The sequence below is a fragment of the Oncorhynchus mykiss genome, chromosome 1 (genome assembly GCF_013265735.2).
Source record: "Oncorhynchus mykiss isolate Arlee chromosome 1, USDA_OmykA_1.1, whole genome shotgun sequence".
In the NCBI taxonomy this organism is placed as follows: Eukaryota; Metazoa; Chordata; class Actinopteri; order Salmoniformes; family Salmonidae; genus Oncorhynchus; species Oncorhynchus mykiss.
In genome coordinates this window covers 76,276,511-76,303,543 of record NC_048565.1, presented here as the reverse complement: position 1 = coordinate 76,303,543, position 27,033 = coordinate 76,276,511, and positions in this window count along the sequence as shown.

Sequence of the window (27,033 nt, the reverse complement as noted above, 5' to 3'; positions counted from 1 at the left end):
TTTGAACCATTCCATTGTAGATTTTGCTTTATGTTTTGGATCATTGTCTTGTTGGAAGACAAATCTCCGTCCCAGTCTCAGGTCTTTTGCAGACTCCATCAGGTTTTCTTCCAGAATGGTCCTGTATTTGGCTCCATCCATCTTCCCATCAATTTTAACCATCTTCCCTGTCCCTGCTGAAGAAAAGCAGGCCCAAACCATGATGCTGCCACCACCATGTTTGACAGTGGGGATGGTGTGTTCAGCTGTGTTGCTTTTACGCCAAACATAACGTTTTGCATTGTTGCCAAAAAGTTCAATTTTGGTTTCATCTGACCAGAGCACCTTCTTCCACATGTTTGGTGTGTCTCCCAGGTGGCTTGTGGCAAACTTTAAACGACACTTTTTATGGATATCTTTAAGAAATGGCTTTCTTCTTGCCACTCTTCCATAAAGGCCAGATCTGCAATATACGACTGATTGTTGTCCTATGGACAGAGTCTCCCACCTCAGCTGTAGATCTCTGCAGTTCATCCAGAGTGATCATGGGCCTCTTGGCTGCATCTCTGATCAGTCTTCTCCTTGTATGAGCTGAAAGTTTAGAGGGACGGCCAGGTCTTGGTAGATTTGCAGTGGTCTGATACTCCTTCCATTTCAATATTATCGCTTGCACAGTGCTCCTTGGGATGTTTAAAGCTTGGGAAATCTTTTTGTATCCAAATCCGGCTTTAACTTCTTCACAACAGTATCTCGGACCTGCCTGGTGTGTTCCTTGTTCTTCATGATGCTCTCTGCGCTTTTAACGGACCTCTGAGACTATCACAGTGCAGGTGCATTTATACAGAGACTTGATTACACACAGGTGGATTGTATGTATCCTCATTAGTCATTTAGGTCAACATTGGATCATTCAGAGATCCTCACTGAACTACTGGAGAGAGTTTGCTGTACTGAAAGTAAAGGGGCTGAATAATTTTGCACGCCCAATTTTTCAGTTTTTGATTTGTTAAAAAAGTTTGAAATATCCAATAAATGTTGTTCCACTTCATGATTGTGTCCCACTTGTTGTTGATTCTTCACAAAAAAATACAGTTTTATATCTTTATGTTTGAAGCCTGAAATGTGGCAAAAGGTCGCAAAGTTCAAGGGGGCCGAATACTTTCGCAAGGCACTGTACCTCAAGCGACTTACAGCTGTAATCGCAGCAAAAGGTGACGCTACAAAGTATTAACTTAAGGGGGCTGAATAATTTTGCACGCCCAATTTTTCAGTTTTTGATTTGTTAAAAAAGTTTGAAATATCCAATAAATGTCGTTCCACTTCATGATTGTGTCCCACTTGTTGTTGATTCTTCACAAAAAATACAGTTTTATATCTTTATGTTTGAAGCCTGAAATGTGGCAAAAGGTCGCAAAGTTCAAGGGGGCCGAATACTTTCGCAAGGCACTGTACATGATAATGTCAGAAAATAAGGATCATTTACTAATCCTACCTAAGTCATTATTTAGGGTATATAAGGTTGTTACTTGGGCAGAGCCAGGTATCAAAAGGGGGGTGGGTAAGTTAGTGGCCTATTGGATAAGAAACTAATAATTAAAATGTAAAAAAATTAGCTAACAAATAGACATAGAAGTTAAAGATATAATCAGATAAAACATATGAGAAACTGTTTGTTAACCAAGCCTGTATGTCCAGGATTTTATGCATTACAGGTGAACTACAGGTGAAGTCACTCAATCCAGTCCCAGAGGCTTGTTGGGGGGACCATACCAAAGACTCCTGGTGACAGCTAGCTGAAAGAGCTACCCGGATTCATATCGCACGGCGGGAGGGTAAGACACATTGACACTGTCGAACAATAAACAGTGTTCGAGAGGAGAACTGGAATTAACAGAATTCCGGGGGCCATCTCTCGAATGAAGTAATCCTCCCTGTCCTATCACCCCTGTTTTTGTTCATAGAAGTGAAGGTGTGTCTGGCTCTTGCTAGTGATGTGTTCTCGGGGAGAGGGTGGGGCTTCACATGGAAGCTGTTCGTCTGAGCTGTCTTATCGCGGGTGCCATATTCCTGATACAGCACGTCCTACTTGAGTATGCGGAGAGTGGTAATTTGACCCATATTTTAGACGATGAGGATTTTGTTCCAAAACAAGCATAAGAGATCCCTAGATCTGAGTAGACAGGAAGTTTGAGTAGAGGTTGGGAAGGATCTCTCAATGGGGTTTTATGTAGACCAAATGGGGTCTCTAACTACATGGCTGTCTAGGACTCTGAGCCATTATGGCATATATCGGTGCAGGTTCCCATATTGATCGTGGACACAGGTCATAGCTCATTTGGAGAGAGAGGGCTATATGAATCCACTCACCCAGTATGGAAGGAGGTGGAGTATAGTGAAGGTGAGAGTTTTTGATTGTAATCCGGAGAGAGGGATGTATTGCATAAAGATACGCCTAACCCTTTAAACGTAAATGAAGGAGGATCTAGGGTTGTGGTATGATGGATATGACCAGGTCTTGGTCGACACCCTAGTACGGTTCTGGGTAGAGGAGTTTAGGCCAGTATGGTAAAGCTGTTCACAAAAGCAGGAATGCCAGATAATGACAGTTGCATTGACTTGCACGATTTATATCCACAGGTTCCTCCCTTTACAGTGACCGGAGGAGATTATTACCATTTGGCCCGGTACAGTACTCTTGGGAAATGATGTCAGGGCGAGGTTTTACCCACAGATTGGACAGGATTATGCTCCCTTGTACATTTGGGAATGCCTTTCACACTCATTCAACACCGAGACATGAAGTTTAGCCAAATGGGAGAAAAGAGCTACTCCATCCGGGTCTCTTGATGACAAAGTATACATTGATAACATTGGGGTTCCACAGGGGGTGCCAGATGAGTTCAAAGCAAGAAATCAGATCCTAGCAGGATTAGAGTTAAGCATTTCCTGGTGGTCTACTCTCAATAAGAACGTGGACTGGATTAATTGTATTTATTATAATCAACAGCGCTTTAACAATTATACCAGAGATGCTATTAAAGGTTTTGCAGAACAGACTGAAGCAACCAGCCTGATGGCTTGGCAGAATAGAATTGCATTTGATATGTTATTGGCTGAAAAGGGAGAAGTATGCGTGATTATCGGGACCATGTTTGTGCTTACATCCCAAATAACACAGCTCCGGACGAATCAGTGTCCGAAGCCTCAGCTGGTTTGACCACCCTGGCTCACGGTTTGGCAGAAAACTCTGGGGTGGATACTTCTCTGACTAATTGGTTTGATAGTATGTTCGGAAAATGGAAAAAATATTATGATCACTGTATTATGGGCTACATTCACCTGTGTGACTGTTTAAGTTTTATGGGGCTGTTGTCTAATTCCCTGTGTACGAGGCCTTATTTCCAGGACTCTGGAGAAATCGATGACAATAGATGGTGAGGTACCAGCGGATTCCAGGTTCTGACCCGTGGAGTGCTGAATGCAGGTCTACAGAACAAGTGGACGAATCTAGATCCTTCATTTGCGGGGAATTTATGTTTGAAGAGACCATTTTTGATGTTTAGGGAGGCTAGGTTGTATCCTGTTTCAATATTAGACTGTTTTTTTTATGAAGATTGTAACAAAAATCCTGATAAGAAGAGATAAAAATAGAAATAGGCTTTTTAATATTACAATATAACTACATGTGTGATTGGATGTATAATATTTAATCAAAGGGTGGATATGTTAAGGGAATTTTTTATCAATGATGACTAATTATGTATACATTTCAATCAGGATGTACTAATCAGAATACTATTATGTTACTGTATATGTACTAATCAGAATAATATTATGTTACTGTATATGTATGAATTTTCTTTCTTGATCCCAGTACTGAATATAATGTGTGTGAATGTGGTCAAGAGTTAGAACAATGACTGTCTGTTCCTTGGTACAAATGAATGAACGATATCTTCAGACTGGCTAGAATGCTTATCTACACGAGAAAACCTTGGCTCGTAAATTATAATAAATTGGTAGGGAGACGGATGTGGGAAGGCTTGAGATACAGCCTTTGTACTGGAACGGAGATGGCACGGGTTGGTGTTGAAACTAATGACGTCATTTTCAGTTTATAACCTGTGGTAAACTGTATCGTATTCAGTACTCTCGTGAATAAACTCTGCTGTTTGACTTTAAGACTGGGCTCTGTCCATTATTATAGAATAAGGGTCTTACAAATCCTTATGAATTGACAGAGTGTTTAAATTTTAATTGGGTATTAAAACACAGAGCAATTTAATTCCTTTAACAGTTAGATATTAGGTTTTGTTGTGGAATTGTTAGATATTACCTGTTAGATACTGCTGCACTGTCGTATCTAGAAGCATCAGCATTTCGCTACACTCGCAATAACATCTGCTAACCATGTGTATGTGACCAATACAATTTGATTTGATCTGAAAACCAGATATAATAGAAATATAACTTGTTTTACAATATAGAGATGTGTGTATTCCACAGTAGAGGACGGAAGGGGGTGAGACAGACAGGGAGCGACGGAAGAGAGAGAATTATGAGGGAGAGGGGAGAGAGTGTTTTGCAGAGCTGCAGTAAAGAAGTTCAAGAGGGGAGAGGGGTGGTCTGAGGAGGAGAGATGAAGATGGGTGAGATGAGCCTTGTTAAATCTGCCCTTATTACTGTGCGTGTGCTAACACTTCCCCCCAGGCTCTCCCTAATGAGAGTGCTATGGGATAGGTCTGGAGAGCCAAACAGATCGATGGGAACTGCTCCGTACATGCTAAACTGGGCCATGTCTATAATGAAGGACTGTCTCCCTTGAGGCCGAGAGAGAGCGGGAGGGGGAGGGAGAGACGGATACAGGGAGCGAGAGCAAAGCTATGGAAATGGGCAGTCCAGAAAATAGTATTTAATATCATATTGTCTTGTATAACTAACGCATTGTTTAGACAACCTTGAAATATGTCATTGTTACATTTTCTCAGACGCCAAGAACATCTCCTTTGAAAGACATCAGGCCTTGCAGGGCTCCATGGCCACAATGCTCCCCAACCACTCAGTGCAGCATAGCAACGAACCCACAAACAACACTGTTCTATTCCCCCAAAAATACCTTGTTCATCATTATGTGGTGGCTAACAATCCACAAACAAAACATCTAAACACGGATTATCTGAGAACTCCAAGCTAAGAGTAAAGTATTGTACATTCAAGTCTAGGGAGCTTGGCTGCCAAAATGCTTAATGTAATGAGCATATGGAATATCAACAATTTCCCTGACAAAGCAAGAGGGCAGCCCTATCAGCCTACCAAAGCCACGAAAACCTCACAATTGGGGAGGCCAATATTGGTGAGACGGTAATTTGATAAAGTAAAACAAACAGATTTGCTTTCACTCTCATTGCTGCAAATGCCAAGTCTGAAATGATGTTGATTTGCAGCAGCCAGGACAGCTGGGTCTTTCTCTGTGCCTTTGCTGGACTCACCCAGGGAATCTCTGGAGATTGATTGGGCTCTAGTTGCAATTCAATTGGATTCTGACAAATGCAAAACAAACATTGCACCTACCAGTGTAGTTGCAGTAACCTCAATTTACCTATTCCTTACTTAACTATAAGAAGGTAAAATGGTAATTGTGCTGTATAAATTCATTCATTTCCTGTTGGTGGTCTGGTGGGGGGGGTGAATTAATGCCTATTCTATTTTTGGTTTTGGTTTTCACTTGGGAACATGGTCTTTATCATTTACTACAAAGCAGAATTACTCTGTTACCACAAGCCCAAGACCAAATCTGACACTAATCATACCTCAGTGTGTGGGCACTGATCTTGACTGCCATAAAGTGCCCACAAAGAAAAGGCAAGGAAGGAGAAAAGTGCCAACACCATCAGACAGCAGCGGAAATACCTATCAGTTCTATTTAAGTGGTCTCTAACCTGCATCTTTAGTGACAGAGCGCTCACTCAACCTCACGGCTTCTGTCCTGATCGCTGATAGTCAGGATTAAAATGACTCAGCAACTTTGCTCTCTCTCTCCCTGGTTGAAACATTGACTGCTGCACTATACATTTCTAAAGGGACACTACACTGCTCTCTAGCCCTCTGGTCTTCCTCTTTCTAATGCCTGTCTGATCCATTTAAAACACTAAACATCCCGGACACACAGCTCAGCAAAGAATTGCTAAGCCATTTGGCCGTGCTGCTGTAACCGGAGTGGACAGTAGTGGAAGGTTACCTGTCGACCGCGGCCCTCTAATGCAGCCTGTCTGGGCGTTCGTGCACTGGAGGAACAAGGACACAGCGGAGAACGGTGACGGTGTGTTCCAGAGGCACGGCAGAGCTGCGTCAGGTGTGAACTGATGTAGAGAGACAAGGCGGAGGGCCGACTGTGAAATATTAATCAACCCAGCCTGAGCAACTATCCTCCCCACCCACATCTCACCCTCCCCTAAAGAAAGGGGCATCAGGATCAGTGACCAAGTGTGTATTAAACAATGTTTCCACACTCAACATCTTACTGCTCTGTCCTCTAAAAGTTTATGATGAGATGGAATTCCTAAGAAAAGTAAGCCACCCAGAAAAAATACTGTTCTTAAATACTACCAAGTAATACTCTACGGTCTACCAACTGTCTTGTCAAGTTATCAATGTTGACATTTAATTTGCATTGGATTACTGTGTTTTAACTGGGAATTACAGCTGTGAACAGACTTTGCCAAAAGCGTTTGACTGGTCAGTTCATATAATGTACTCTCTATGGCAGGCCTTCCTTTCAGGTACTGAAAGGAACTCTGCCAGACCAGAGTCACCTCATATGGCAGGTACTCTGCCAGACCAGAGTCACCTCATCAAGTAGTGTGATTGAGTGATTGGCCAACACTATAGCGGCCCTCTACCCTGTCCTTACTCTATCCTGTCCCAGCCAGAGCACTAATGAAATTTTAAACTTCAAATGGCAGACACCACTTTCAATTACCACACCGTGAAAGGCAGCTAATTCCCATTTGTACGGCTCACCCCGTTCATTTAACGCTTTGTCAGTTAACACTGCTTGTGTCGTGTTTTCCCCCCTTTGTTCTTATGAGCAGCAGGATGCAGAGCTATTGTGATTATATTCCCTGTGGTTAATGAGCTCTCTCCTTCCTTGGTGATCTGCCTGCTTCACTGAACCCCTAGGAGCCTCTCTGGATAAGGAGCTAGTGGGCCCGGCTCTCACTTCATCCTTAGGGATATCAGGCATCAGTGTCATGCACTGCAAAAATCTGAGGGGGCACTGAATACGTGAAGACGGCTGCAGGATGGTCTGGAATAGGCAGAGTTGCAAAGAAAAAGCCATATCTCAGACTGGCCAACAAAAATAAAATATTAAAATGGGCAAAAGAACACAGACATTGGACAGAGGAACTCTGCCTAGAAGGCCAGCATCCCGGAGTCACCTCTTCACTGTTGACATTGAGACTGGTGTTTTGAGGGTACTATTTAATGAAGCTGCCAGTTGAAGATGTACCTGTCCTCTTGCTCAGTTGTGCACCGGGGCCTCCCACTCCTCTTTCTATTCTGGTTAGAGCCCGTTTGCGCTGTTCTTTGAAGGGAGTAGTACACAGCGTTGTACGAGATCTTTAGTGTCTTGGCAATTTCTCACATGGAATAGCCTTTATTTCTCAGAACAAGAATAGACTGACGAGTTTCAGAATAAGGTTATTTGTTTCTGGCCATTTTGAGCCTGTAATCGAACCCACAAATGCTGATGCTCCAGATACTCAACTAGTCTAAAGAAGGACAGTTTTATTGCTTCTTTAATCAGGGACAACAGTTTTCAGCTAAGCTAACATAATTGCATTAGGGTTTTCTAATGATCAATTAGTCTTCTAAAATTATAAACTTGGATTAGCTAACACAACGTGCCATTGGAACACAGGAGTGATGGTTGCTGATAATGGGCCTCTGTACTGTAGACATTCCATAAAGAATCTGCCATTTCCAGCTACAATAGTCATTTACAACATTAACAATGTCTATTCTATGTACACTGTATTTATGTTATTACTGTATTTATGTTATTTTAATGGATCATATCACCTCCACCTTATCTGTCACCCTAGACCCACTTCAATTTGCTTACCACCCCAATCGGGCCACAGACGATGCAATCGCCATCACACTGCACACTGCCCTATCCTATTTGGACAAGAGGAATACCTATGTAAGAATGCACTTCATTGACAATAGCTCAGGATTCAACACCATAGCACCCTCCAAGCTCATCATTAAGCTTGAGGCCCTGGGTCTCAACCCCACCCTGTGCAATTGTGTGTTGGACTTCCTGACGGGCCGCGCCAGATGGTGAAGGTAGGAAACAACATCTCCACTTCGCTGATCCTCAACACTGGGGCCCCACAAGGGTGCGTGCTCAGCCCCCTCCTGTACTCCCTATTCACCCATGACTGCGTGGCCACGCACGCCTCCAACTCAATCATCAAATTTGCAGACGACACAACAGTAGTAGGCTTGATTACAATCAACGACGAGACAGCCAACAGAGAGGAGTGTGGTGTCAGGAAAACAACCTCTCACTCAACGTCAACAAAAGGAGATGATCGTGGACTTCAGGAAACAGCACAGGGAGCACGCCCCCCCCCCCCCCCCCCCCTATCCACATTGACGGGACAGCAGTGGAGAAGGTGGAAAGTTTTAAATTCCTCGGCGTACACATCATGGACAAAATGAAATGGTCCACCCACACAGACAGTGTTGTGAAGAAGGTGCAACCTCAGGAGGCTGAAGAAATGTGTCTTGTCACCAAAAACCCTCCCAAACTTTTACAGATGCACAAATGAGAGCATCCTGCCGGGCTGTATCACCGTCTGGTACGGCAACTGCACTGCCCACAACCGCAAGGCTCTCCAGAGGGTGGTGCGGTCTGCACAATGCATCACCGGGGTCAAACTACCTGCCCTCCAGGACACTTACAGCACCCGATATCACAGGAAGGCCAAAAGCATCATCCAGGACAACAACCACCCGAGCTACTACCTGTTCACCCCGCTACTATCCAGAAGGAAAGGTCAGTACAGGTGCATCAAAGTTGACCGAGAGACTGAAAAACAGCTTCTATCTCAAGGCCATCAGCCTGTTAAACAGCCATCACTAACACAGAGAGGCTGCTGCCTACATACAGACTTGACATCATTGGCCAATTTAATAAATGGATCACTAGTAACTTTAACAATGCCACTTTAATAATGTTTACATATCCTGCATTACTCATCTCATATGTATATACTGTATTTTATACCATCTAATGCATCTTGCATATGCCACTCTGTCATTGCTCATCCATATTTTTATATTCTTATTCCATTCCTTTACTTAGATTTGTGTATATTACGTAGTTGTTGTGGAATTGTTAGATTACATGTTAGATATTGCTGCACTGTCGGAACTAGAAGCACAAGCATTTAGTTACACTCACAATAACTTCTACTAACCATGTGTATGTGACCAATACAATTTGATTTGATTTAATAGTTGCACTGTATTGTGGGAGTATTGGTTGATAAAAGTGAAAACATGAATTAAGTGAAAACAACCATAACTGAAGCTGCAGACTGTACCGCAATATCTGCACACGTCAGTAAGTTGTAGCTGAATGCCAGCTGGAGTGCACTCATTGTTAGAGTGACAATGTTACTGACAGCACTGTTCTTTGGAAGTATGCTTGGGGTCATTGTCCATTTGGAAGACCCATTTGTGACCAAGCTTGAACTTCCTGACGGATGTCTTGAGATGTTGCTTCAATACATCGACATAATTATCCTGCCTCATGATGCCATCTGTTTTGTGAAGTGCACCAGTCTCTCCTGCAGCAAAGCACCCCAACAACATGATGCTGCCACCCCCGTGCTTCACGGTTGGGATGGTGTTCTTCGGCTTATAAGCCTCCCCCTTTTTCCTCCAAACAAAACTATGGTCATTATGGCCAAACAGTTCTATTTTTGTTTCATCAGACCAGAGGACATTTCCCCAAAAAGTACGATCTTTGTCCCCATGTGCAGTTGCAAAACGTAGTCTGTTTTTTTAATGGCGGTTTTGGAGCAGTGGCTTCTTCCTTGCTGAGCGGCCTTTCAGGTTATGTCGATATAGGACTCGTTTTACTGTAGATATAGATACTTTTGTACCTGTTTCCTCCAGCATCTTGTGTATCCATGTGTATGTGACCAATACAATTTGATTTGATTTAATAGTTGCACTGTATTGTGGGAGTATTGGTTGATAAAAGTGAAAACATGAATTAAGTGAAAACAACCATAACTGAAGCTGCAGACTGTACCGCAATATCTGCACACGTCAGTAAGTTGTAGCTGAATGCCAGCTGGAGTGCACTCATTGTTAGAGTGACAATGTTACTGACAGCACTGTTCTTTGGAAGTATGCTTGGGGTCATTGTCCATTTGGAAGACCCATTTGTGACCAAGCTTGAACTTCCTGACGGATGTCTTGAGATGTTGCTTCAATACATCGACATAATTATCCTGCCTCATGATGCCATCTGTTTTGTGAAGTGCACCAGTCTCTCCTGCAGCAAAGCACCCCAACAACATGATGCTGCCACCCCCGTGCTTCACGGTTGGGATGGTGTTCTTCGGCTTATAAGCCTCCCCCTTTTTCCTCCAAACAAAACTATGGTCATTATGGCCAAACAGTTCTATTTTTGTTTCATCAGACCAGAGGACATTTCCCCAAAAAGTACGATCTTTGTCCCCATGTGCAGTTGCAAAACGTAGTCTGTTTTTTTAATGGCGGTTTTGGAGCAGTGGCTTCTTCCTTGCTGAGCGGCCTTTCAGGTTATGTCGATATAGGACTCGTTTTACTGTAGATATAGATACTTTTGTACCTGTTTCCTCCAGCATCTTCACAAGGTCCTTTGCTGTTGTTCTGGGATTGAGTTGCACTTTTCGCACCAAATTACGCTCATCTCTACGATACAGAACGCTTCTCCTTCCTGAGCGGTACGACGGCTGCGTGGTCCCATGGTGTTTATATTTGCGTACTATTGTTTGTACAGATGAACGTGGTACCTTCAGGCATTTCAAAATTGCTCCCAAGGATGAACCAGACTTATGGAGGTCTACAATTGTTTGTCTGAAGTCTTGGCTGATTTCTTTAGATTTTCCCATGATGTCAAGCAAAGAGGCACTGAGTTTGAAGGTAGGCCTTGAAAGACATCCACAGGTACACCTCCAATTGATTCAAATTTTCTTGAATTTTCCAAGCTGTTTAAAGGCACGGTCAACTTAGTGTATGTACACTTCTGACCCACTGCAATTGTAATACAGTGAATTATAAGTGAAATAATCTGTCTGTAAACAATTGTTGGTAAACTTACTTGTGTCATGCACAAAGTAGATGTCCTAACCGACTTGCCAAAACTATAGTTTGTTAACAAGAAATTTGTAGAGTATTTTTAATGACTCAAACCTAAGTGTATGTAAACTTCCGACTTCAACTGTATGTGTTTATACTACCTACTGGGGATGCCTGTTCTGGCACCACATTGTCAGAATAGTCGTAGGAATACGAAAATATAAAAACAGAAGAAAAAACTACACAATCCAAAACACACGCACACACACACACACACACACACACACACACACACACACACACACACACACACACACACACACACACACACACACACACACACACACACACACACACACACACACACACACACACATACACACACACACACACACACACACACACACACACACACCTATATTGTTGCTAAACACAGTGTGTTTAACAGCCCTTAAATGCGCTTAACATTTAAAGGTAATTTCCAATTGAGCCGACCGCTGCGTTTATGAAGCGTTTACCGTGAATGCGGTTTCCATGAACGTGGGATAATTATCTATAAAAGGCCTAAAGTACAGAGGTGTTAGACCATTTATCTTCCAAACCATTACTCATTGTGAATTCTCTGATCTTAGCAGCTAATAACGTCCTCTAATTGGGGAATACACAAAGTAATTACTCTGACATCAAATAGGATCTTATTTTTGTGAGCCTGTCAAATCATGCAGTGTTGTAATTACTCCCGCATTTCTGTAAATCAACACTATTTCTGAACCAAAAACGACTTGAGTATTCCCAATGATGAGTTGATGTCCTCTTTGCTTGTCACCGCATGTTCAGCTCTAAAACTAGTAGACTTGTTATATAGTTTTCCTGATTTGATACCTGTGGATATGTGCCTGCCTTCATTTAGCAGGACAAGGGGGTATAATTGAATCAATAAAGCTAGTATTTGTTGTTCTGTTTTACTTGTTACAATGCCAGGCAGGAATTGAAACCAAAGTCATTTGAAACTACAGTATAATCAAACAATATAACTTGTTCTGGTTGCTGTGATATGAGTGCTGGTGTCCAGTTTATTGAGCCCTAACAGGTTTCATAATTTAGGGAGTTCTCAGGGAGCCATCCTAATCTTGTTTGATATACTTACTGTAGAAGTCTTTTTTCTATGAAAAAATAATACATTTTATGGTAAAGGATGGACTCTGCAGGGCACTTTGATTCATCAAATTGTGATTGAAAGGCTTTTATCATATCTCAGCTAGATAGGTTCCCCTGAGTAGCCAAGTTCCCTATTATCACATTTTCTGAGCAACATATTTCTCTAGGAAGTGCTGCCATGGACATGGAACGATGTTTACCAGAATGTTACATTAAGGAGTAACATCCAAGCCAAATATAATCTGTGTGAGTCAAATAATCCAGAATGAAATAATGGTAAACTCTCTGTAGGAAGAACAGACATATTTGCATCAGAGCTTTTACGTCAAAGCAACACTGACAAGAGCCAGAACATATACAATCAGGTCGGTAATTATTGGCTTCCTTGATAAAGATGAGCAAAAAATACTAGAAAATAAATTAAACAAGCACCAGGCTATGTTGTATGCTAAAAGAAAATGGTGAAATTATATAAAATTGTGAATGTGAATTATATGTTAAAATTGTGAAATTAATAGGCCCATTTTATACTAGTACAATTTCTCAGAGAAAGAGATGTTGTTAAACAAGTAAAAAAAAATATCTAAAATAATCTAAAAGATAAAGGTAAACAGTTTTGGCAGCCCGTTTTCAATACTCTAGCACCCTCCCCTTGCGAGGATAACGACACTGAGCCTTTTTCTTAAATGTTTTATGAATTGTAGAACACATTGGGAGGGATCTTAGACCATTACTCCACACAGAATCTTTCCAGATCCTTGATATCCTTTGTCTTGTTCTCTGGACTGCCCTCTTCAATTCAAACCACAGGCTTTCAACGGGGTTCAAGTACATGTTCTGGTATTTGGTAAGGTTCATGATGCCGTTGACCTTAACAAGGGCCGTGGGACTAGAAGAAGGAAAATAGCCCCATAACAAAGATTCACCACCATATGTTACTGTAGGTATGAGGTACCTTTCTGCATATGCTTCTGTTTTTCGATGCGAAACCCAACACTGGTTCTTGGCCAAAGAACCGTAGCACCGGTTCCAATCTAAGTGCCAATGGCATTGATCAAACTCCAGGCGGTGCTATAGTCAGAGGACATGAAAATAGAGCTATTTGGCCATGCACACCAGTGGTGGGTTTGGCGTTGAAAAACAAAACATTCATAGAGCCCCACAGTGGAGGTGTCATAATACCCATACAACCTAGCAGTCAAACAGGGAAATGGTTACAATCGTTTTTCCAACAATCATTTTTCCCATGGGGAATTTTAGAGACATTTAAAATAAAGGCTGTGTTTCCTGTAGGCTTACCCTGGCGTTTTGATAACAATGTAACTCTCTCTCGAACAAGGTGACTATCAATATATTCGGCTCTATTTACTCTCAGATTCTAAAATGCTAAATAGCATCAAAGTAGACATCATGCAAGACTACAAATCCCTGTAACTTCCTGTACGTCATATCTAACTGACTCCTTTGCTATCAAGTATTGTGTCAAGAGTTCACATAATTGTACATTTAAAAAAATATATAGCCAATTTATTCATTACAAAAAGTAATGCTAACATTACACATTTAATCCAGAGATTCGTACCTTTGTCTCATCCAGGTCATCATGTAATTTGCAGTTATTTATGATAGCCACATCAGCAGCTAATTAGCATTTCATTTTTTGGGGGTACAATGCATTCGGAAAGTATTCAGACCCTTTGACTTTCTACATTTTGTTAGGTTACAGCCTTATTCTAAAAGCGGAGCGACACAGGGGAACACAAGAGCAGACTCAGATGAGGAAACATGAATGAACCAAAATATTTATTGTTGCACAGAGAGATATGGAGTGCAGATCTGGGGTAGCTCGGATGGGGTTGCAGAAAAAACAGATGCGGAGACAGAGGTTGGAGTTGGCTGTGTAGAACAGGATAAACAGGTCCTGGTGGGAATCCAAGGTAGTGGTGGTGAGTAAAATCCAGAGCAAGGTAGTTGGGTGGTGAGATGTGGAACAGGAGCCAGAGACAGAGCAGTAACTGCAATGAGAGGATAAACGGTGTTAGGCAGGGGAACAGGCACAGCAGAGTAACAGGATCTTGAGTAATAATACATGACTAGAATCATGAACTGACTGAGCAGAGATTACGATCTGGCAGAGTGGAAGTGGCAGGACTGAGTATTTGTAGAGGTCTTGATTATGGAACGAGTTGCAGCTGGTAGGGATCTGCTCTGACTCAGCATACCTGTCTCCAACCACACAATCACAGAGAGAGGGAGAGAATGAGAGTGTACAGGGGGAGTAACTGCAGGTCAAGAAGACACCGGATTAACACCAGAGGGCGTAGCAGGAGCAGATGTGACATCATCAATCTCCACACAATAGCTGCATAATGACAAAGCAAAAACAGTTTTTTATACATTTTTGCTAATGTATAAAAAATGCAAACTGAAATATCATATTTACATAAGCATTCAGAGCCTTTGTTGAAGCACTTTTGGCAGCGATTACAGCCTCAAGTCTTCTTGGGTATGACGCTACAAGCTTGGTGTAACGGATGTGAAACGGCTAGCTTAGTTAGCGGTGCGCGCTAAATAGCGTTTCAATCGGTGACGTCACTTGCTATGAGCCCTTGAAGTAGTGGTTCCCCTTGCTCTGCAAGGGCCGTTGGCTTTTGTGGAGCGATGGGTAACGATGCTTCTTGGGTGACTGTTGTTGATGTGTGCAGAGGGTCCCTGTTTCGCGCCCGGGTATGGGCGAGGGGACGGTCTAAAGTTTTACTGTTACATTGATGCTGTTGACCCGGATCACTGGTTGCTGCGGAAAAGGAGGAAGGTCAAAAGGGGGGTGAGTGTAACGGATGTGAAACGGCTAGCTTAGTTAGTGGTGCGCGCTAAATAGCGTTTCAATCGGTGACGTCATTTGCTTTGAGACCTTGAAGTAGTGGTTCCCCTTGCTCTGCAAGGGCCGCGGTTTTTGTGGAGCGATGGGTAACGATGCTTCGTGGGTGACTGTTGTTGATGTGTGCAGAGGGTCCCTGGTTCACACCTGGGTATGGGAGAGGGGACGGTCTAAAGTTATACTGTTACATTGGCACACCTGATTTGGGGAGTTTCTCCCATTCTTCTCTGCAGAACCTCTCAACCTCTGTTAGGTTGGATGGGGAGCATCCCTGCACGGCTATTTTAGGTCTCTCCAGAGATGTTTGATTGGGTTCAAGTCCGGGCTCCGGCTGGGCCACTCAAGGAAATTCAGAGACTTGTCCCGAAGCCACTCTTGTGATGTCTTGGCTGTGTGCTTAGGGTCGTTGTCCTGTTGGAAGGTGAACCTTTTCCCCAGTCTGAAGTCCTGAGCACTTTGGAGCAGAATTTCATCAAGGATCTCTCTGTACTTTGCTCCGTTCATCTTTCCCTCGATCCTGACTAGTTTCCCAGTCCCTGCCGCTGAAAAATATCTCCACAGCATGATGCTGCCACCACCGTGCATCAACGTAGGGATGGGCCAGGTTTCCTCCAGACATGAAGCTTGGCATTCAGGCCGAAAAGTTACATATTGGTTTCATAAGACCAGAGAATCTTGTTTCTCATGGTCTTAGAGTCATTTAGTTGCCCTTTGGCAAACTCCAAGTGTGCTGTCATGTACCTATTACTGAGGAGTGGCTTCCATATGGCCACTCTACCATAAAGCCTGATTGGTGGAGTGCTGCAGATATGGTTGTCCTTCTGGAAGGTTATCACATCTCCACAGAGGAACTCTGGAGCTCTGTCAGAGTGACCATTGGGTTCTTGGTCACCTCCCTGAGGAGGCCAGCTCTAGGAAGATCTATGTGGTTGCAAACTTCTTCCATTTAAGAATGAGGCCACTGTGTGTGTTCTTGGGGACCTTCAATGCTGCAGAAATGGTTTGGTACCCTTCCCCAGATCTGTGCCTCGACACAATCCTTTCTCTGAGCTCTATGGACAATTCCTTTGTTTTTGCTTTGTCATTACGGGGTATTGTGTGTAGATTTTATTTTTTTATTTAGTTCATTTTAGAATAAGGGTGTCACATAACAAAATGTGGAAAAAGTCAAGGGATCTGAATACTTTCTGAATGAACTGTAAATACAGGTGAATATATTGATAAAAGCCACCTTGTCCTAGGGAGATTTACATGGTTATCAAAACGTCATGCCAGGGTAAGCCTACAGGAAACACAGCCTTTATTCTAAGCGTTTCTAAAAATCTCCTATGGGAAAAACGAATGGTGAAAAAAACGATTGGAACTATTTTCTTGTTTGACCTGTAAAAATTTTCCTGTAAAATGTTTCATTAAAAGGTGTTTTGTTATAAATGACATGGTAATTTACTCCACGTTGTGCACTGATTAGATCAATACACCTGGTGCTTTAGGAGAAAGTGTCTCACCTGTAATTTTGTGTATCAATAGCAATGAATTATAGATGGTTTACATCAGTGTTTGTTTACATTTAGTTTACAGTGTTTGTTTACATTTACAGTGTACTACCTTATGGTTTCTGATGGGGTACGACAGTTGAACTAAGCTCATGAGGCATTTCTAAGTAACATTCTTCAAGAATCATAAGGTTATTTATAAGTCCAATATGTAGCAAATGCAGATTGCCCATTTAAGCATGAGGCTGACTTTCCCTGTGTGTGATAACTGTAGATTATGTCTAAACTTAGACTTCTACATCAGCCTTCACAAATGATTTCCAAACATGTTTACTCTTGAACATGTTTTTAGGAACTTCAAAGTTCCTCATCCACATCAATAAGGCCGGCTATAACAAAAATAACCACAGTCAAGTGAACACTGTGTTGTGGTTGGACAACATTTTCTCTTCCTCTTTATGCATATTTAATGAACTCTGTTCTCGCAAATAGCATCAACAAAGAGCCAGGGAACCTTTCCTTAAGTCTTCTGTCCACCTTTGTTAACTGGGTAACAGTCTATTGTGAGTGACTGTGTAAGTGCTGCCACTGAGATAAGAGATCAGAGAAGAAGGGTTGAAGAATGGCCCTAAACCACATCATTTCATAATGAAAGTTTCACATGTTTACTGCATTCAATATTACTTGGGAATCCTGTACCTACAGGACCAAGTCACTGAGGTCAGAGACAAAATAGTTTTGTTTCTCAATAAATTGTATTCAGACACAGGTCTGTGTAGATATCCCTTGAATATTAAATTTTTTGAAATGGCACTAACTCAAACTAAAAACTAAGGGGTTAAATAATAGTTCACTCAATTTACTTGATAAACAAGCAGTTTAATATCGAAGTGACTACAGCCGTTTCTTCCCACATTTCTATAATTCAGCTTATTTGGTTTCATCACGGAGCCATACCAAACCATCTATTGCTCTCGTGCCCAAAAGGAAGAACAAATAAAGCAGAAATCAATCCTTTAGAGGTCACCTGCACAACAAGTCTGGGACACTTAACTCATGTGAATTCAAGGATGACAGACTGCACATGCAAAGGTTGTGGCCCTCTTTAAGAATAACAGCTCCTGCTCATCCATCCATCAACCTGTCACTTATGGATATAACAAGGTCATTTACAGTGCCTTCAGTAAGTATTCCTACCCCTTGACTTATTACACATTTTGTTGTGTTACAGTCTGAATTCAATATGGCTACCAAGCATATTTTTCTCACCCAACTACACCCAATACACCGTAACATACATAATACACCATAATACACCCCTTTTTGATCTGGTTTCAGCTCTGCAACTCCCCAACATGCTCGGGGGACGAAATTCGAGTCATGCGTCCCCCGAAACATGACCCGCGTGCTCCATCACGTCCAAACACGATCAGGACACACAGGTTTGAAATATCAAAACAAACTCAGAACCGATCATATTACTTTTCGAACAGGGTGAAAATCATTGAACATTTATGTAAATTTAGCTAGCTAGCTTGCTGTTGCTAGCTCATTTGTCCTGGGATATAAACATTGGGTTGCTATTTTACCTGAAATGTACAAGGTCAGCTACTCTGACAATTCATCCACAGATAAAACGGTAAACCAAATTTGTTTCTAGTCATCTCTCCTCCTTCTTTCAGGCTTCTTATTATTATTTTGGACTTTATATGGCAGTTGGCAACCAACTTTAGGTGCATTACTGCAACCGAGTGTGGACCTAAATTCATCTTTCAATCACACACGCGGGTGGGTATATGTTCCTAAAAACCAATGAGGAGATGGGAGAGGCCGGACTTGCAACGTGTTGAGCGTCACAAATATAACCAATTTTTATTTAAGCATCTGGACACGCAGACGCTTGCTGACGCACGTGAGAAGTTTGGGTTCAATGATTGAATAACGTGTATGCGTACATTTATTTTGCAGCGCGACATGTCCGATCTGGTCAGCATGTAAGAACTTTCCATACCTGGATTGTGCATCATTTGCCCATTATTCTTTTCAAAATTCTTCAGGATCTGTCAAATTGGTTGTTGGTCATTGCTAGACAACCATTTTCAAGTCATGCCATAGATTTTCAAGTAGATTTAAGTCAAAACTGTATCTCAGCCAAAACGTTCACTGACTTCTTGTTAAGCAGTTCCAGTGTAGATTTGGGCTTGTGTTTTAGGGTATTGTCCTGCTGAAAGGTAAATTAATCTCCCAGTGTGTTGTGGAAAGCAGACTGAATTAGGAGTTTCCTGTGCTTAGCTCCATTATGTTTATTTTTTATCCTGAAAAACTTCCCAGTACTTAATGACTACAAGCATATTCATAACATGTTGCAGCCACCACTATACTTGAAAAAAGTGGTACTCAGTAAATTGCTTTATTGGATTTGGCCCAAACATAACACCTTCTATTCAGGACAAAAAGTGTATTGCTTTGCCACATTTTTTGCACTATTACTTTATTTTCCATGTTTTTGAATATTTTTATTCTGTACAGGCTTCATTCTTTTCACTCTGTCAATTAGGTTAGTATTGAAGAGTAACTACAATGTTTTTCATCCATCCTCCGTTTTCTCCAATCACAGTCATTAAACTCTGTAACTGTTTTAAAGTCACCATTGTCCTCATGAAATCCCAGAGTTGTTTCCTTCCTCTCCTGCAACTGTGTTAGGAATGTATCTTTGTAGTGACTGGGTGAATTGATACACCATCCAAGTGTAATTCATAAGCTCAAAGGGATATTGTATTTTATGTCATTTTTGTTTAAATGTTTAAATATAATTTTTTAAACATCTACCAATAGGTGCCCTTTTTGCTCGGCATTGGAAAACCTCTCTTGTGGTTGAATCTGTGTTTGAAATTCACTGCTTGACTGAGGGACTTTACAGATAACTGAATGTGTGGGGTACAGAGATGTGGTAGTCATTCAAAAAATCATTTTTAACATATTATTGCACACAGAGGGAGTCTATGCAACTTATTATGTGACGTGTTAAGCAAGGTTTTACTCTTGGGCTTATTTAGGCTTGCCATGACAAATGGGTTGAATACGTGTTTATTCAAGACATTTCAGCTTTTCTTTTTTAATGAATTAGTAAAACAAAAAAATCTAAAACATAATTCCACTTTGGGGTGGAACATCTCAAACATCTCAATTTAATCTATTTTAAATGAATTCTGTATAACAAAATGTTTTGGGAAAAAGTCAAGAGGTGTGAATACTTTCTGAAGGCACGGTACCTGGATCCAGTAGTGGTTTAATGTATGCACTATTATGGAACTTTAAAATCCAGCTGTCACTTTCAGTATTACCCCTCCAGAAAGCTAAATCATTATTATTTAATCCTTGGGTTACATAATGACGAGCCTTTTTACCTCATCATCAGTGCTGAATTCATATTCTACAGCATAGAAATCATGTCCCCCTGCCGCTACAGCCACTTCTATTCCTTCGGACATATGTGTGTACTGTGTACCATGGCCCAGGGGGGTAATAGACATGAATGCATAAAGCGAGGGTGACTTTGACAGTGCTGACAGGATATCCAATCCCCAAGGAGGCTTGATTATCATGTATTCAGACAGTCACTGTAGCCAATCAGTTTTCTTTTTATTATGATGTGTACTGTAGAATTCTTCCCCTTATCCTAGGGAGAATTGGCTTGTCTAATTGAATATGCTGCAAATAGGAGGCATCCCCTCGGGACATTGTCTAACACTTTTGAGTAGGGATTGTGACTGTGTGGGTGTTGCATATAAAATGTTGCTTTAAGGCTGTACTATCGTGGCTCTTGGGGAGAGGAGGCACATCTGGGAGATAATGCAAGCTGTCACCCATGTCAGATGGAGACCATTCTCATATAATCTCCTGCCATTTAGCTGCTGGTGAGAGTCTGCATGACCAATGTTGATGAAGGTTAGCCAAACACCTCACAGATAGGGGGCATGAATGCTTGCCATGTGAAATTACAGAGCTGGTCAGAGGCAGACAGAGAGAGCTCCACTGTTGCTTAAGTCGTTTTTTTTTGGGTGATTCAGTCATGATTGAAGCTTTCAGACAAATGACTCTATTTTTTGCTTTTGTAATAGATTTTTCATGCCACCCTCTCTATGGAACAAATTTTCCTTATATATGTCCAATAGTGTGACAGAGCCATTTGTGAGTCAAGCCACAGGAGAAACTAAACTGTATGCAGTAACATGTTGTACTGTACATATTGTACTGTACAACAGACTTTCACTGAGAAAACAGGGCATATTGAATTCATCCTGTACATCAAATCACAGTATTTATTTGTAGATTAGGGGTGCAGTCTTTATACACCTTCAGACAATTAGACTAACAACTAGAACTATGGAACATGAAATTCTGTTCTATACACGTTTCACTCAAGAGGTTAGAGAGTGAGAAGCATGGCACGATAGCTCACCCATAACTATACTAGCTACTAATAATTTCTTACCATACATGCTGTCTAATGGCCAATTTGTTGTTCTCTTTCAGAAGACGGCAGCACAAGAGGTGATGTGATGGTCCAGTTCAAAATTGATTGTAGGTTACTTCATTTTAGACCAAACATCAAAACGCTCTCATATGCCCTATGGCCTACTCAGTGCTGTTATTTATAGTTTTTTTGTGACAAGATTATAAGGTGTGGTACAGTGATGTTAAGTATATGTTGCTGATCTTCAACAGATGTAACGTGTGTTTCATCACACTCGACTACTGATCTGTCAACAGGAAATAGACGTGAGACTAGAGTCTGAGCACTGGGGTTTTCAGTATTGTTCCTACCCATATTTACAACCTTGCATAATATTTGAAATGGTACAACTGTTCTAAAGGCAGGGGGAATTATGTCAACATGGAAACCAATATCAGTTTCTCCCATGTTCAGTATGTACATCCATATCGAACTAAGTGGCATTCATCAAATGCCTCCTGGTTGTAGGCCTACCATTCAGTATTTCCATACAGTATTAAAACAGAGAATGTCATGAACTTAACCTGCATCTTTTCATGTTGTGTTGCAATCCGCAGTGTCTTATGGTTTACATACACAATGTCATTAGTCTTATCTTAAAAAATCCAAAATGCACTCGCACATCTGAGCAATCTTTTTTGCAGGTGCATGGCAACAGTTGAACAAGATGAAGGAGAAAGGAAACCGCACACTGCTCTTGATAGTATCACTGATATTTAATAAGCTTACGTATCGGCCACACGGCCTTCGTCAGAGCTTTTGGGATTTTCTGAAAGTTTCACCCTCATGTATACCTGGCCCCAGCCACGTCCGTTCTACACATCGAAGGGGGTTGGAGGCAAAGGAAAAATAAATAAGTGCTACCAAATATAACAATATGCGTTTCATAAATATTACAAAATGTATAAATAAGGCGTATTAAACACATCTGTAAAATCTCAATGAGGACATAGCAAGTTTTCATTAGTCATAGGGTACATCATACGAGAAACGTCAGAATAATCTACAAGAGACACATATTTAATTTGCAAATTCACAACATAACATACATGGGCATTTCATCATTAAGTCCTTTAGGAAATAATGTCTGGAGGGTGAAAATCCCAAAATATTATTAATATCTCCTCCCCTGTCTGATATCTTAAATTTCTCTGTGCCACAAAATCTAAAGGTGGAAATGTCATGCAAATGTACAGCAACTGGATAATCCCTGTCATTTCTCCCGATTGAACTTTTATGTTCACTAATTCTCTGCTTGAGAGAGCGGGTGGTTTTACCGACATAACAGAGCCCACATGGACATTTAATAATTTAAATAACATGGAACACGTAATAATGCCATTTATTTGGAACCGTTTTCCTGTGTGTGGGTGGCAGAAATATTCACACTTTATCATGTTGTTGCACTGTGCGCATCCTCTGCATCTACCATTTGGTAGAGGGCGTAAAAGAGCTTGGCTAATTTTATTTTGTGAATGGCAGTTGGCATGAACCAATTTATTGCGTAAATTGCGACCTCTCCTATACACAATACGTGGTGGATATTTAAATTCAGCTGGCAGAGCTGTGTCCGATGATAAAATATGCCAGTGTTTCTTGACCACACCTCCCACTTTTCGCGAATTCAAAGTATATGTGGTTGTGAACATTACAGAGTGTTCTTTAGCTTTAGCGGGTCCTTTTTGTAGCAGTTCATCTCGTGTTTTTTCCAATGCCAAATTATGAGCTTCATCCACACATTGTGAGGGATAGCCTCTTCTTAGAAACCTCATGCGCAACTCTGCTGCTTTTTCTAGATAATCCTCTGTGGAGTGGCATATACGGCGCAGTCAAAAAAACTGGCTTCTTGGAAGTCCTCTTTTTAATGGCTGAGGGTGGAAGCTGTCATTCTGTAATAGAGTATTTCTGTCTGTTTCTTTTCTGTACAGAGTTGTAAATAAGGTTCCATTTGATTTCTCAATCCACATATCGAGATAGTGAACACGTTGAGTGTCACGTGGTTTAATAGGGCTTGCTCCAGATTCAATCATATATCCATTTGGAACACCTGTGTGGGATCAACACTCAGTTTTCTATAGAAATGTTCATTGCTGAGTTGTCTCTGAATTTCTTCTTTATATTTTTCATAGTCTAAAACAACGGTAGCACCGCCCTTGTCTGCAGGTTTTATAACCAAAGATGAATCTTCTGTTCTAGTGAGATTCTTCTGAATATGGTTTGTTTGTCTCATATATACTGACATGGCTTCTTGTTCGACTAACCTACAATAGGTATTTATCGAGGAGTTGTTAAAACCATGGGACAGAATTTGCTTCTGGGCTTAAAATGGTTTCCAGTTCTTTGATCTGCTTCTTGGCCCGAATCAGTGTTTTGCGAAAACACATGCTTAAGTTTAATCTTGCGAAAGAATTTGAACAGATCTACTTTCGTATCAAATGGTTTATCTGTACATGTAGGTACAAAAGAGAGGCCCTTAGATAGTAGGTGAGTTGGAGAACTACGATGGGCAGGCTGTTTTCAGTCTTGTAGTAGGTTATCAAAGGCCAGGAGTTCATCCAGTTAAACCTCTTCAACAAAGTCGTTGAAGAGGTTTAACTGGAAGAACTCTTGGCCTTTGATAACTGTCGTTCTATCTTTTCTAGTTTGTCCTTTTTCCTCTTCTTAATAGGAATTGCTCTTCAGCCAACGTCATCCATCATCTAAGATCTTCCAGTTGAAAGACTTGAATAAAAAACACTGCATCAACAAAGTTTCTTCTTCTACTGTGATTCCTTCACTACATTGATATTACAGTATCCTGGCAGTTTTTTCAGAGCGTTCCGGCAATGAAACATCATAGTTTCAGTTATTTACCCATCAATCATTTTTGACAGAAGCTTGTGCAGCTCTGTTTTCAGGGTGGACCTAGTGAGACTCAGAATGACACTGTTTCCACTCCTAAACACAACCGTATGTTAACACTAAGTCACACAACATGCTTGCAGTGAAAGGTCAAACTAAGTACACAGGGCTCACATGTTGCATGCTTTAGTGTCATATACAGTTTGTCACAAACTACTGAGATTTTCACTTTACCAGGATGGAATGGGTTCAATGTAAATCCCTGTAACACCAAGACATGTTCTGATAGTGGATCCTTGTTAACTTGAGCCTGGCCAACTGTTTCATCACAATAACACATACACAATCAGAATCCATTTAGAGAGACAGGACTGTTGGTTGTGTTTAATTAAACAAGACATGCTTCATTGCAGAGACTAATGTAAAGTTAGCTTATGCGTTCACCCATAATACACTATACAAATTAAAGCATTATCATGTAGTCACAGCCTAACTGTTCAATGGATATTCCAAATTGAATCACAGATAATACCAGACTTGGGGGGGAAATGATGACTTCGATAAGATATATATTTACCACTGGAAAATATATTTCTCGTGATCGCTCAATCACTTACAGTATAATACAGCATAATACCAAATAGGTAACTTATATGTTGTACAGAATGTGACTTGCATGACTTATGACCATGTTGGTATTCATGAGTCACTGTTCACTCATCCCTATGCCCATAGGGAGAACTCAATGACATGTGACTTAAATAACCAATAGAAACAATCCAACCTGTTAGCACATGTATTTTCTTACCATCTGACCAATTATTTACCCCATACAAACATTTACATTGTAATTTTAGCAGACACTCTTATCCAGAACAATTAGGGTTAAGTGCCTTGCTCAAGGATACATCAACAGATTTTTCACCTAGGCAGCTCTGGGATTTGAACCAGCAACCTTTGGGTTACTGGCCCAATGCTCTTAACTGCTATGCTACCTGCCACCAAACAAATGTAATACATAATGCATCTGACAGTTTCCGTACATTTTTTTTTAACCCACACATTCACTGTCCAACATTTCTGATTTTCATCTACTAAATTATTCATTCCATTTTCCCATGGAAGATTGGGAGTAAATAAACTGTTATTTGCAATAATATTGTGTTCAAACATGTCATTAGCCTCATCTAACACAATCTGTCTGTCAGTCAATCGAGATGTGGATGAAATTACTCATACATTTTGAGAAAGTAAGACCTATTGTAGAAAGAATGAAGAACATTGTAATCTAAACAAAACTGCAAGGGCTAGCTGAAGCCTTACATTGTGTCATTTAAAGAAAAGGTTTAAATCTGCTGAAAATCATCTGAGGCTCTCAATGTCTTAAATACAATAAAAAAAACGATAGAGAACGTCAGTCCTTTTGAACTAATAAGCTTCCTATTTCAAAGCTTCTACTTTAAAACATTTTGTTAATCAAAAAGAAAAATCTAACCAAATGAATAGTACTTCTTTAAAATTAGCAAGAATGTCATTATTACTAAAGTGGTAGCATTGGCCAGCTAAATCCTGAAATATTTGCTGCTCGAACTGCCAGACACAATTTCCTGTTGAGTGTGTATCTCCCACTCCCTGTCCAGGAAAAGCATGTGCTGCTGTGTGGTCCTTAATGTACATAGACAGACCAGCCAACTTCTATTGGAGGTCTCATTAGATTTTGAAAGGACCAGAGAAAAAAATTATGATATTTTACTGTAGATGCTTCCCATGGTTCCAATTGTAAAGGAAAGGCCCATCAGCAATTGGCCTATTGTCTTTGTATATGCCTGCCTAAAAACGTCTCACAAAATGTTGTCTTGAAGCTTGTTAGAATACATGGAGGGGACAGTTAGATGTTATCATACTGAGATGTCTGCTCCAGTCCTTATGAACATATTTGAAGGGGTGAGGGTTAAGGCTAGGAGTGAGTCTTCATATTTTGACATAACTCATTACTTATTAGCTGATAGACCATGGGTAGTGAGAGAGCTGAGCTGACTAGTGTTGTCACGATACCAACATTTTACTAACAATAACATACCAGACCAAGTATCACGACACCGAGTATTATCACGACACCACAGGGAAAAACATTGAGTGACCTAGCATCCTCTTCATCCATTCTCTCTGAAGCTTTTTCTTTTCTAAACATTATGAGAATGTGATACACAGAAAACATGTCCCTTATATTCACACTTCTACTCAATACAACACATATATAATTTAACTTCACACTGTATAATACAATGCTGCATAGAATGACTGATTTGCTCAAATTTTCAAAGGCCTACCTGTGATTTGGCTGGAGAAATGGGAGAAAGGAATATACATGCATAATGATCTGCATTACATTGTGGCAGTAAGCAGAAAACACGGCATGAAACCTTCTTTACTCTTCAGTAAAGAGACCCACACAGAGCTCCCTCCCTCTCCCTCGCTCTCTCAAACACATACACACACACACACCTCTCTCTCCCACAAACACATACACACACACAACTCTCCCACAAACACACACACACACACCTCTCTCTCCCACAAACACATACACACACACACAACTCTCTCTCTCCCACAAACACATACACACACACACACACCTCTCTCTCCCACAAACACATACACACACACAACTCTCTCTCCCACAAACACATACACACACACAACTCTCCCACAAACACAAACACACACACCTCTCTCTCTCTCCCACAAACACATACACACACACACAACTCTCTCTCTCCCACAAACACATACACACA